This window comes from Chenopodium album, chromosome 2, assembly GCF_948465745.1.
Source record: "Chenopodium album chromosome 2, dcCheAlbu1.1, whole genome shotgun sequence".
NCBI lineage: Eukaryota > Viridiplantae > Streptophyta > Magnoliopsida > Caryophyllales > Amaranthaceae > Chenopodium > Chenopodium album.
In genome coordinates, this window is record NC_137835.1 from 12828709 (window position 1) to 12843882 (window position 15174).

Here is a 15174-nt window from a genome sequence, read left to right on the forward strand (position 1 = left end):
ACCAGGTCTGAGGGCCCGAGGCCCTCCAGACAACCCAATATCAACCTCTTTCCTTGCTGAAATCCCAGAACGATAGCAAACATCAACTAGGTTATCCCGAACAACAATGTTATTGTATTTTTATTATTATTATTATTATTATTATTATTATTATTATTATTATTATTATATTTTATTATTATTTTATTTTTTTTAAGACAGTTATTGTATTTTTTTTTTTTTTGAAAGAAAGTTATTGTATTAAATTATGAAAGATAATCTTTTGAGGTTGTTTTACAGACTTATTTACGTTACCAACATATGGGAAAATAATACGGATCGAGTTAGACTGTAAGAGGGAACGTTTTGAAGCTAAGTCACATTTTCTTGCAACAAAAGCAAGTAGAATTCATGTACAAATAATACAATAAGCACATTTTCTTGCAATCAAAGCAACAAATTAAATTAGAGTGAGATAGGGATAGCTCCAATGGTTAAATGTTCTCTCTCGATTCTAGGCTTGCAATTCCTAAACACCCAAAAAAAAAAAAAAAAAAAAAAAAAAAAAAAAAAAAAAAAAAAAATCTAGGCTTGCAATTCCTCTATCACTCTCTAGTAAATTCTTGTTGGTACTATATACTCCCTTGATTTTTTTTCATAGGCACTGTTCACTTCACCTTAAAAAAAATATATTAAGTAAAAATAATTTCAATTCAGTAAAAAATAAGTTCAATTCAGAAAAATTAATTTCAATTCAGTAAAAAAAAATTCTGTTCAGAAAAATTAATTTCAGTTTTCAGTAAAAATAATTTCATTTCAGTAAAAATAAGTTATGTTCCCTAAAATTCAGTTATCTTAAAGAAGAACTATAATAGAAAATTAGTAAAAATAATTTTAGTTCAGCAAAAATAATTTCAGTTTAGTAAAATTTATTTAAGTTCAGTAAAAATAATTTAAGTTTAGTAAAAATAATTTCAGTTCAGCAAAAATAAGGTGAAGTAAACGGGACCTTTATTCGATCTTTCCATTTGATATCTTAAACTATTCATAATTTGATATAACCTTATAAATTACTCCAAATATATAAAACATAACATTTATCATAATAAGTCTTATTTGATTTGTTTAAAGGTTAAAAATAGCTCTCGTCTACAAAAATGATACATCCCCATATTTGAATATGTACGGAATCTCTATCATAGAGAATAAAATTAATTGTAAGGTTTGATTTTAAGCTTAGGTAGTCCTTTTAACCTCAAATTATATTTTGGTTGAATTGGTTAGAACTGTTTATGGTCCAGGCCCAAACGGCATGAGAGATTATGATAATACACTGCATGTTTATTGTCATGGCATCCAGATGAGCCATGCATGGCTGTCGACACTACATACACAGCACTGGGTGAAAAATAAATATGAATTAATGTAACATGTTTTTACTCTTCAAAATCCAATGCTGACGACATTATATTCAAAAAAAAAAAAAAAAAAAGCAATGCTGACGAATGGCATCTAGATTCTTAATGCATTTATTTTTTTAGTCGTTGATTGGAGGATCAATTCCATTTATTAACGAACTAGCTCACATCAATCATGCCCAAGGGAATGGGGTTTGAAAGAGACTTGAGAATTAACTTCGATGGTGAAGGTAAGCGGTAAAGTTTGTCGCCACATAACTTTATTTTGAGAGTGTAACTGTGTAAGGGAATGGGGTTTGAAATCAATGTAAAAATCTATGACTTTAAAGAAAAAAAAATTATAAAAAATCAGTAAAAATAATTTCAGTTCAGCAAAAATAATTCCAGTTTCGTAAAAATAATTTCAGTTTAATAAATAATAGGAAAATAATTTCAATTCAACAAAAATAATTTTAATTCAGCAAAAATACGATGAAGTTAAGTGATCAGAACCTGAATAAGTTAGGTGTCTAATACACTGATGGGGCTCTTGAGCTTGAACACGTATATAGATATACATGTTTAAATAAGTTCACGAATTACTTGTTTATTTATGTTTACATATGAACAAGCTCGTTCATTTATGCTCATAAATTTGCTCATTTATTATTCAATTATATTTTTCCTCTATTTTTTTTATCACAACGTTAGGGATTCCACGCTTGTCACTTCAGATTCTATTACATAAATAATATAAGTTGTCGTTGGAAATTCCACGCTTGTCAATGCACATTCTATAACTTAAATATCTTGAGTTGTAAAACTTTTTGTGAGAAACTACCTAATAAAATCTTAATTTTTGTGGGAAACTACCTAATAAAAAAATGTTGTAATAAACTACCTTATAAAAGGTAAAATACTGTAAGATACTACCTTTGACCGGATTTCCACCGTTGACTTAATTTTACGAAGTTAATCCACCTTAAAACACCCGGCCTGAAACCACCGTACGTGAGGGTTGGTTTTCAAGGTGATAATGTTATTTTTGAATTAGTTGGAGGATATTCCGAGTTGGTGAGGATAAATTAGAGCTTTGTGATGGTGGGTTTTGGGGTTAGAGGTGGTGGTTTGGGTTGAAAGGTGGTTTAGGTATGGTGGAGGCGATTTCAATCAAGTAGTTTTACTTTTGGGAATGAAATTAACGCGCGGTGGTTTCGAGAGTGTTTTGAGGTCGGTGAACGGTAAAAATTCGGTATAGATAGGTAATATATTACAACATTTTACCCTTTCTCAGGCAGTTTTTTACAACATTTTCCCTTTAATTTATTATTAAGTTTATTACAATATTTTTTTATTAGGTAGTTTCTCACAAAGTCTAGGTTATATTAGGTTGTTTTTGACAAATGTCCTAAGTTGTATTATAGTATAAATTATACAAATAAAAAATTGTGTCATATACTTGTCTAAGCCATAACCGCAACTAAGAATGAAAGATATTCCACTTCATCAGTCCAAGTAGGTTTATCCCAAAATCATTTTATGAATTGTGCATGGTATACACCCAGTCAAAATACACGATATGGAATTTCGAAAAAAAAACATTGTGTTTAAATATAAAATACACGAAAAAAAAAATTCAAAATGATATCTTCCTAGATTTATTAAGAGATTCTTTTGTTGTTTAACTCCTTGATTTACAGAATTAATTTTTTAAAGTGGACGCTAAACATCGCCCTCAAATCTCCAGTTAACGCCCGAAAAATAACCTAAAATTACATATTTATCGTTATTGTAAAAATAATTAATTTTACCAAACTTAACAATTTGGAAATTTTGACATTTGCTACCACTAAAAACACCATGTTTTACATTTGCTACCGGTTTAATTTTTTTTTTTTTTTTTACTTTACTACCACAGAAATTAAAGTTTGCTAAAAATTACTACCACTTAACGGAATCCGTTAGGGTTCTGTTAAGTTTATTAAAAATAAAATTAAAAAACCTAGCCACCCACAATAGCTAGCCCCTCCCGTCATCCACCCCTCCCCTCTCCGAGCCGGCGGCCGATGCCTAAAGCTTTGGTCGGCATCGACGACCCTACTCCCTCCCCTTCCCTTACCCAAAACCGGCCCAAAACCTCCCCTTCCTCTCCCCTTTTGTTTTCCAATTTTTGACCACTTCCCTGACACCCCCTAACTCTCCCCAGCCCAAAAACCTAGGCCAGCCCTTTATTTCTCCTCCCTAAATGATAAATTTCGACTAAAAATCTCCCCAATTTCTACAATTCCTCCTTCAAATTGTTGTAATTTCCTTTGTATTGTTCTTAGGGTTGAATTTGGGGTTGATTACTAAATTATCGTTCTACAAAAATCAGAAAATCAAACCTAAAGAATCGCCGATTGCCGCCGAAAATTGCATAAATTAAAGGCCAACGAAGAAGTAAGATCACCGAAGGGAGCTCGTGTATACCATCTGAAGCATTCGGACTACTGCGGTCGGAGCTGAGGAGGGATTGATTGAATATGTTGTTAGGAGACCGAGTCAGAAAATGGATTGGAGGAGCACCGGTGGGGAGCGAACGATGGTGATGGTTTCGCTCAACATTGAGGAGTTGCAACCCATCAGTCTTCGGCTTTGCAGCTCCAAAGCTTGCTGCAAATCAATTATTGGTGGTGGTGTCGAAAGTTGGGTGGTAAGTCTGGTGGTGATGGTGATGGCGGCGGGTATGGTTGCTGGCGTGGGTATGGTTGTCGGGCATGCATGGTTATGGTAAATGGGCATGGTTAAGGTTGTTGGTGGTCACAGATGGTTGAGTGTGGCATTAGGGTGGCTAGAAGGTGGCTGGACAATGGTTGGGTTCACTAACGGAAATAGTAACGATATAAGGCAAGTGGTAGTTATTTTTAACAAATTCTGATTTATGTGGTAGTAAAGAGGAAAAAAAAAAAAAAAAATTAAACCGGTAGCAAATGTGAAACATGATGTTTTTAGTGGTAGCAAATGTCATAATTTCCTAACAATTTTCCTCTCCCAAAAAATTTGATTGTTATTTCTGGTGGCTTATAAGCGTTCACCTTTATTGAAGCATTTATCCATTTAAGTGGGCTTATGAGCTTGCTTACAAGTATTCTCCTCCATTTAAACATTCTCCATTAAAGGTGGGCTTATGAGGTTTTTCTTTCATTGATGCAGTTTGACATTATGAGATTTCTTCATATGGACTCCACCATTGAAGCACCGCCAGTAACCCCATCGCCGCCACCACTGTCTCCTCGCCAGCTACCACCACTAACACCTACATTTACCAGGCCCACCACCACCATTCTGATTTTTTTTTTTTTTTTTTTTTTTTTTTTTTTTTTTTTTTAAAAACGCCCAAAAATCTCGTAACCCATTAGTGGAAACACCTAGATTTTTCGTTCCCACCTGCAAGTTACGAAAATATCTAGGCGATTCCAACAAACCGCCTGAAAATTCCGGAACTTGTACGTAGCTACGAGAAACTTAGGTGTTCTCACCTTGCCAGATTGCAGGTTACAATATTTTCGACCGTTTCTCAACCACTAACAGAAACTCCACCGCACCCTACCTATCTTCTCTACTACCAATTACTTCAACTTTAAACTCTTAATTTTGTTGCTATTTAAGGATTTCCAGTCCATAGGTCCAAATCTATGTATTGTATTTGTTAAGGAATTTAATTTAATTTAATTTTAATTTTTTTGCAAATATCAATCATATATATAATGTGGAAATGGTTATATGTTCAATGGATTCTCATAATTTTTTCATTTTTGATTGTTACATCATTTATATGTGTATACTGTATTAGAATGATTGTGTGTTACATGGATGAATGCTCATAAGACAACTTTAATGGAGATTGGAGAAGACAGAGGTGGTTTCTATGGATGAGAGTAAGAAGGCAAAGGGGCAAAATGGTCCTTTTTATTTAGAATGTGGGCATAAGTATGTAAAATGAGGGTCGCGTTTAACATAGCCTACCTTTTTTCACATTTCCTATTACTTTTGGTAAATTTTTTTTTTCAAGAGAGAGAAATAAATAAGTTTATATAGAGAGACAAACCATGGTAATATTTGAATTTCAAAGTGATTCAATGTTATTACAAAGTTGATTCTTATAATCTCGATATATCTTTTAATTGAAAGATATAATTAATGAATTCGTTGTTGAGAGAAAAGGTATTTTTTCAATTTTTGTTATCTAATTTTTTTGTTTTTGTGTTATATTCTGAGGTTGAATTTGATGTTTTTCATATTCTGATGAATATTCTTTTTATCATTTTTGAGATCTATATTTATTTATAATTGGAATGAAATATGTTTATTGAGTATGATAAATATGTTCTTTGAGTCTAATAATCTTTACATTACAAACATTGTTTTTAAAGGTATATAGATTAAAATATTCTTTGTGTATCTAATACAATTTATGTTCTTTTACTTGAATAATATGTTCTTAAATGTAAAAATGAAATACTGAATTGTATTTGAATGAAAATAATTTTAGATAGAGAAATCCTGGAAGTAAAATGTATGTGAGGATTGTTTCTCATAAAATATATAATGTTCTTTATAATTATAAGATTAGTTAGCTAGGGTGTAACATGCACAAGTACACCGGCACATGGTACACTCGAGTGTACGAACCACTAATTGAAATCATATGGCAATAGAGAGTTTTTTTTTTTTTTTTCCTTATAAAGTGTTTTACTTCTCTCAATTTTATAAATGTAGGACACTTACATGTGTTATTTAGGAAGGATACTAAGAAAGAATATTTCAGCTAAGATGAATCTAACAACATCCCATATATTTAAATGTTATTCGGCATAGTGTGAATTTTCACAATCACTAGATTAGGGGTGAAACAAACTTGGTTTAGAACCGAACCGAACCGAAAACTGAACCAAATAACAAATATGGTTTGGTTTTTTTCGATAGTGGTTCGGTTTCTGTTTTGAAAAAAAAAATCGATTACGGTTTAAGAAAGTGAAAACCCGAAAAAAAAATCCGAAACCAAATCGAAATTTAAGCCCAAATATACCCTAGCCCAACACTAATTTTACCCTAAGTATATAAAGCAAAAAAAACAAAAACCCTAATTTCCTCTCACCTCTCCTTTCCTCTTTTCCGCCCTTTTCTCTCTCCTGCCTCCTCTTCTCAGTTCTCAACTTCTCACTCTCTTTCTTCACCAAAAAAAAACTTCTCACTCGCTTTCCTTTCCTTTCCTCTTCTCTACTCCGTCGTCCTCACTCCTTGTCTCTTCTTCTCTTTGATATCTTCTCACTCTCTCTCCTTTCCTCTTCTCTACTACATCCTATCAACTATCAAGCATCAACTAAAGGTTTTCATGTCATATTCGACCATGAAAACACTATATCTAGAGTTTTCATGGTCGAATTTGACCTTTAAAACCCAAATTTGATGTTTTTCGGTGGAATGAGAGACATGTCATCTTTTTCTTTCTATTAATTTTTTTGTGTGTTTTTTTTATACTTTACTTTTATGGTGGTATGTGACTGAATTGCGGTGGTGGTGCATAGTTTTGGGTCGATCTAGGGTTAGGATTTGGGTGGAAGGGATGAAGAGTGGTGAAATAAGATGGGTTGTGGGTCGTTGTGGGTCGTGGTGGGTGCGCATCTGGGTTAGGGGTGGTGATGAGATAAGGTTAAAACTTGTTTAATTATTTATGTCTGGATTGGTTTGGTTCGATTCGGTTCGGTTTTCATTGGTGTGGTTTGGTTAGTTTTTTTTGCAAATTTTGATGTTTATGATGCTTGATAGGAAAATTCAGTGCGGTTTTTATTTTTTAAGAAAACCGATATTTAGGTAGTTTAGGTTGGTTCGGTTTCAAAGCTAAAGTGGTGCGGTGCAATTTGAAAATTCCAAAAACCAAAATAAGGTGGTTCGGTTTCGATTTGGGCAATAAACCAAATCGAAAACCCAACTTTCACCCCTACACTGGATATTAAGATATCACATGACTATAGTTAAATTATAGGAAAAATACACTTTAATAATCCCAATTATTGGCGATTTACCTAGAATAATCCCAACTAAGGATTATTTTCTAAAAGTACCAACTTTACCTCTTATTTTCTTCCCGCGGTCCCAATGACCGGTAACCTATTGAAAAGGTAATTTTTGTTAATTTTTTTTTTAAAATGCCACGTGTCAACACGTGATTAGTTTAGAATTTAAAAAATTAGAAAATAAATTCAAAAAAATCAGAAAGTTCAAAAAAATCAGAAAGTTTAAAAAATATCAGAAAATTGAAAAAAATAAAATTAATAAAAAAAAAAATCAAATATTAAAAAAAAATCAGAAAATGGAAAAAAAATAGAAATTTAGGGAAAAAAATTTTTAAAAACAAAAAAAAATCAGAAAACAAAAATACAATTAGAAATTTTTTTAAAAAAATCAGAAAATTAAAAATAATCAGAAAATGATAATAAAAAAACAGAAAGTTAAAAAAATAAGAAAATTAGAAGAAAAAAAATAAACAAAATAAAGAAAAATCCCAAAACCCTCCGAGCCACCCTCCCACCACCTGGTTACCCTAGCCAACAACCCTCCCTCCCCTTTCCCCGCCGGCGGCAAACCCCCAAAACATACCCAAATGGCCGGCTGACACCCACCTATCTCGGAAAACACTCGGCCGGCCCAAAGCCACCCTCCGAAACTACCCCTCGCTATTCCCCGACCCCCGAAACCACCCCCTCCCACTTCCCCGACCATCAAAACAACCCCTCCTTTCCCCTACTGCCGAAATGGCCAATTTTGACGGTGGGGGAAAAGAGGTGGGGTTGTATCGAGGGGTCGGGGAAGAGGAGATGGTGGTTATGGGGGTCGAGGAATAGTGGGGGGGGGGGGTTTTGGGGGTGATTTTGGGCCGACCGGATAGTTTCCGAGCTGGGTGGGTGTCGGCCGGCCATTTTGGGATGTTTAGGGGGTTGGCCGCCGGCGGGGAAAGGGCAGGGAGGGTGGCTGGCTAGGGTTACGGGGTGGTGGGAGAGTGGCCGGTGGGTTTTGGGGTTTTTTTTTTTTATTTCTTATTTTTTTATTAATTTTTTGAATTTTTTCTTAGTTTCTGATTTTTTTTATTATTTTTTGATTTTTTTTTTAATTTAAGATTTTTTTAATTTTCTAATTTTTTTTTATAATTATTTTATTTTTTTAAAGTTCTAATTTTTTTATTTTGGACTAATCGTGTGTTGACACGTGGCATATGACTGGTTACAACAGGTTATTGACCCGTAGTTGACCGGTTGGGTCTACTAGAAGAAAATAAGAGACAAAGTTGGTACTGTTAGAAAATAATCCTTAGTAGGGATTATTCTAGGTAAATCGTCAATAGTTGGGATTATTAAAGTGTATTTTTCCTAAATTATATTCGTTTCAACCCAGGGAAAAAAAAAATCTTACCAAACATGCTTTTATCGTTATTTTTATTTGGCATCCAAATCTTTGTAGCTTCCGATGTTGACGAATAGTATCGGGTTGAAGTTTTTTCCGGGTTGGAAGTGGATTCAGTTTTATTACTATCACCATATATGTATTGACTGCCAAGCCTAGTTCTATTTAGATTCAACTCATTTCAAAATGTGTACGACCCGATTTTTTGATACTAAGTTGCCACCCCAAATCCCCAATTATATATTTTTATTAGCTAAAATAGCATTCTTAGCCAAATATGTTGAATACTTGTATGTACTAATTCAATTAACTGATTGTGAATCTGTGATTGAGGCTATAAAATAATATTAATACAGTAAATAAACCTTGGTTGAAATAAGGAGATATTTTCAACCTGAAATAGCTAACTTACACTTAAAATTAACACATTTCTTTGAAACCACTTCTTCTCCAAGCTAGTACTATTCGAATTATGCCTAGCAAGAGGGAGTGTATAAAAACCTTCTTCCACCCAAAAAACAACTTACCTCCCTTCAAACCTCTACGCCACCACAACAAAAACCTTATTCCACCCAAAAAACAACAATTCCACCCCCCCGCTCTTCAAACACTTTTTCATTCAAAGATATCTTACAGAACATACCAAAAAACTCACACAAATACCCACCACTTCAGCTCTTTCCAGCAAATTATCCACCACCCCAGTTTGATGAGACAACTGAGAGTTTCATCGCCATATCAGAGGACGAATACTCCTCACTTTGCTCCCCTTGGACTACTGCTATAATTTCTAAGGCTTCAAGGAAGTCATTCTCTACAAAGTATTTCTCACAAGGCATCCAAAGGATTTGGAAACCATCAGGGAAGTCAAATACTTTCCCCATTGGGAAAGGTTTCTTCGTTACAAAATTTGATGTGGTCCAAGATTTTGAAAAGGTCTTAAATGGGGGACCTTGGTTCCTTAATGGCTGTTTTATTGCAACCCAACAATGGAAGGCTGGTTTCAAACCATCGGAAGAAAGATGCTCTGTTTCACCTATCTGGGTGGAATTACCGGAACTTCCGATTGAATTCATGTCAGATGAGATTATAAGGAAAATAGGGAATTCGCTTGGTACCTTTGTGTAGACGATAGGGAAATCAATGGAATAGGGGAATCTAAGATTTGCAAAAATCATGATTCTCATTGACGAAACAAAACCAAAGAAATCGTCAATTTGGCTGGGAGGCTTGCGGCAACAAGTGGTCTACAAACCCATCCCTACCGTCGCGCTACACCGGGAGAGGTTACTCCGGGAGGAGGAGCCGCGCCCAAAGCTCAATTGACGAACACCACAGCACAGAGTACCTCAGCCTGGAAGGTAGTAAAGAAGAAAGGGGTATTAACCGAAGAAAACGTTACCCGCGAAACAATTGAAAAATCTATGTGGGACCGAGCCAATACAGCTAACAATGAAAATACTCTACAAAATCTAGCAAAAGGAGTAAATCCTTTTGAAATACTTTCCGAAGACACGGTTATTGATACAATGACGTGTCTCCCGCTTACTGATTGTTCTTCTGCTAACCCCCACCTTCCTTCTCTCCTATACTCAATCCATCACTTCACTACCACTACAACACTCCTCCCCCTACCCTCCGCCGCCTATCTCCCTCTTGTCTCATCACTAGCCTCTTCTCCTTCCCAATAAAAAATACAACCATGTACACAAATATCAATATAAACCAAACCACAATCTCCCCAACCATTCAAATTCCAAAAACCTTTCTTCATCTTCCCCGGGAACTCAAAAATTTGCGCCACAGAAATGAAGAACTTATCTTTGAACGACTACCTGAACAAAATCATCAACTTCGACGTAGACGAATTGCAGGACCAGGGGGGTTTTCTTCGACCTCCGATCACTCTACCTTCCACAATCACCCTCCAGCTATGCTCGGCAAGGAACTTGATCACAAGCACCAAACCGGTGATGACTTACTCGGAGTCGATGATCGACTTAACATCTTACTATGCCCAGGGGCTGTTAGGGGAATGGCATGCAATCTCCCCTCGCTCTGTGAGGGGAATACTTCTCGAGCCGGAGAACGTGTCTCCCCTGTTCTCGAATCTGAAAATAGCCTCCCCGGAAAATCCTTTCCGGCTAGCTCCGGCGCACGTGCCGTCGCTACAGGACATCGGTCTGGTCTGCAAGCCACTAGAAATAGTTCTGAAGTGGTGGATGAAGAAAATGGACAAGGAGTACTCTCTCCTGATTATTCAGTGGGAGTTACAATTCTTGCTAGACCAGGTGCCCGTACTTCCGAGCGTAAGAAAAGCAATGTCGATTACAGAAGAATGGCTAGTGCTACAGTCGGTATCAGGAACAAACAACGTGAAACTGATGCATCTAGTTCAAGAGGCTTAACAACTCCATCTATCAGTCGGATGGGGAAAGGTGAAAGGAGGAGACACGAAAATGTCGGGAATCAAGATAAAGAAGAACACAACCTCGATGTATAGCATTTATCAAGGGAAATATGTCAAACTCGACAACAAAGTAGCTTATGCAACAAGAAAGGAGCTATCCAACCTGCCGATCATGTCACCGGGAATGAATATTCTCCTTTGGAATGCTAGAGGGATAGCTCGAGATGGTTTCAAGAGGAACATCCGGCAACTAATCCTCAATAACAAACCTGATATCATAATCCTAACCGAGACCAAAGTCTCCAAAATAAGCTGCGAGGAGCTCCTCTGCATTTTGCGCTTTAACTCATATGAAGTGGTGGATCCTGTCGGCTACTCGGGGGGAATTCTACTTCTCTAGAACTCGGGCGGCCACAACATCTCAATTGTCTCGAAAGAACCTCGTGCTATACACACTGTAGTGCAGGTAAACTCCACTAATTCTTTTTTCCTTATTGCCCTTTATGCATCTACTTCTTACAATGGTAGAATTGAAATGTGGGATGCTTTAAAAAATTTGAGCGATCTACTTTGCCTTGGTTTGTTTGTGGTGACTTCAATGAAATATGTTTTGCTCATGAAAAGTGGAGGGGGGGGGGGGGGAATGCTCATCCTATCCATCAAATGAGATCTTTCAATGATACAATTGATGCCTGTCACTTAGTGGACTTAGGATATGTGGGTCATAAATATACTTGGTTCAATAAACAAAAGAAAAACCCAATTCTTGAAAGATTAGACAGATTCTTAGCAACTACTGACTGGATTCATTTATTCCCCAATAATATAGTTAGAAACCTGCCAAAAATGTCCTCAGATCATAACCCCCTCCTCTTACAACTTGAGAAACAAATTTCATTCCCTAGTGACACACCTTTTAAGTTTGAGCCTATGTGGACCTCTGACCTGGATTTCATGCCTTATGTCCAAAGTAAATAGAATTCCTATCATTCTAGCTTGCCTTAGAAAATGACCTTACTTGCCTCTGATCTCAAATCATGGGCAGTAGCCTATTTCTCAAACCAGAAAAATAACAAAAAAAGGATCTTAGCCAGAATAAATGGGGTACAACTAGCCTTTCAAATAAATCCCTCAAACACTTTCCTTTTTGAACTTGAAATCCATTTGCAACACCAGCTGAATCTTATCCTTGACCAGGAAGAGCTTTTCTGGGCTACCAGAGCAAGAACTGAGTGGCTGCTACATGGTGATAGAAACACTAGGTTTTTCCACTCTTCTGCAATCCTGAGAGGCAAAAGAAATAAGATCCTTATTCTCAAAAATAGTGTGGGTGAGTGGATTGAAGATCCAAGCCAAATCCAAGTCCACATTCTCCAACACTTCTCCCTTCTCTTCACCTCTGAAGGTACATCTGATCTCCCTCCCTGTTACTCTTCAGAACAATTTGATTGCTCTTCCACCCCTTCTCCCTCTGAGATAAAGGAAGCTCTCTTCTCCATTGGCCATCTCAAAGCTCCAGGTATAGATGGTTTTCATGCCATCTTTTTCCAATCTTCCTAGCATCTCATTCACCAGGATTGCCAATCTTTTGTCCAACAGATCTTTACCTCAAAGAAGGTCCCTGTAGAGAGCAATAAAACTGTGATTTGTCTAGTTCCTAAGGTACTATCCCCCTCTCTCATAACCAGCTTCAGACCTATTATCTTGGTTAACACTTCCTATAAGATTGTCACCAAAATCCTAGTCAATAGGATAAGACCCCATCTCTACTCCATCATATCTCCTAACCAGAATAGTTTCTTGAGAGGGAGAGGAACTGAGGTAAATTACATCATAGCCTTAGAAATTCTTCACTAAATGAAAAAGAAAAGAGGATCTAGGGGTTTGTTTGCTCTAAAGCTTGATCTTGAGAAAGCTTATGATAGATTAGAGTGGCCTTTCATAGAGCATTGCCTAAATTTCTTCAACTTCTCAAAGGACACTACTTCTCTTATTATGTCTTGCATTTCTTCTGTCACTTCCCAAATTCTCATAAATGGCAAGCTTTCTCAACCTTTCACACCCTCTAGAGGAATAAGGCAAGGGGACCCCCTATCACCTTATATTTTTAATCATTTGTCTTGAATACCTTTCTAGAATGATCTGATCCTTGCCATTTATGGCACCTTTAGGCTATGTTTTCTTTATATTTCTATGCTTCTTTGTAGTTGTTTATGTCGTGCTTTTAGATAATAATGCTCGATTCGTGTGTTTTTGTGTTAGTTTAGAGAAATGCATGCTTTTAATGGCTTTCTTATCATTTTATTCATTTCTCGGCTATTTCTCTTGCTTCTTCGTTTCTTTGTCTTGTTTTGTAGGTACGTTGCGAGCTATATGCATGGGAATTGAAAATAGCACCCACTAGGATCAATATGCACTTTTCGGAATTGAATTTGAGTTTGAAACAAAGGAAAACGAAGGATTGCAAAGTATCAAATAGGACCTTTGTGCATTGTTTTAGTCATATCTCACGTTCTACAGATCGGATTAGGGTTATTCAAGTTGGGTTGGAAACTAGATTTGAAGAGCTTTCCAATGATAGGTCGCACGCCTTCATACAATTCTTATATTGGAAGTTACAGCCTTCTGAAGTTGGCCCTGGAAAACTGCCGCGGGCGCGGGGTTGCTGCAGCTCCAAAACTGCCGTATTTGGGCAGTAAGCACCCGCGGTTGTCCCGAGGGCTCCCCGAGGGCGCGGGCCTTGGCCCCGCGGGCGCGGGCTATCGGGGTGTCCGTTCCCCTCCGCGGGCGCGGCCGATTTCTCCGCGGGCGCGGGTTTCTGGGTCTTTTACGATTTTAAGCTTCTTTTCTCCTTTTGTTTATATAGTTTTTGGTTTCCTTTATTCTTCATTCATGTAATTCTTTAGTTTTAGAATAGTTTTCTCTCTCTTAGGTTGAGAGATTCTCTCTCTAGATTAGGCTAGATTAGGAGTAGTTTTAGAGAGAGAAAGTGAGGAATTTCAATGGTGATTGAGAGATTGAAGATGCAAGTGTGACAATTGTGTTCAAGATCTTCTCTATTATCAATGAGCATTCTTAACTCTATCTCACCTTATTTATTTGTTTAATTTCATGTTTGTTTGGTTTAATTTTGATGTTTGGTGCTTGATTAGTGTAATTGTTCTTGGTATTTTGTTGATTCTTGATTTCCATAGTTGTTAGTTGATAGATGATGATTCTTGAATAGTTGTTTGGCTAGGAATTGGGTGAAACTTGTATGATTGATTAATTGTGTTTAATTTGGGGATTGTGTTGATTGATTGTTGAGATTAAAGTGATTGGTGAAGGTTTGCATGTGTGTAATTCAATTTGGCCTTGAGAATTATGCTAGATTGCATTGTAATTGCTAATGACATGAACAATTGATTTAGGAATTGCAATTATCAATTGGTTTTGATTGTGATTCTCTTAGTTTGTTATTCATAGTGAACCCTAGCTTAACAATTAGGAGATAGCTCTTTGATTCCTATTGATTGCTCTTATCATTAGTCCTCACAACCTTTGATTGGCATGCTCTTCCCATGTTGTTGCAATTGACATGATTACTTGTTGATCCCCGTTCCTAGTGTTTTATTTCCTTGCTTACTTGTTTTGTTAGTTGTTAGTATTCTCTCTTACCTTCGTCTTCGACCTAGCTTAGGCGCATAATTGAAAGTGCTTGAACATTACCGTTCCTTTGGGTTCGACCCTTGACTTGCCTCTATACTTGTATTAGGGTTTGTTAAGTGTTTATAAATTTATTTTGACCGAGGGAAGATTAGATAACGACCTAGTTTTCCCCTTGTCAAAATGGCGCCGTTGCCGGGGAACGGTGTCTATGTTTGAGTGTTTTTGATTGCTTGAGTGTAGGTCTTTGTATATAATTTTCTTTTATTTGATTTTTGTTTGTTTTGTACAAAAATGGCATGT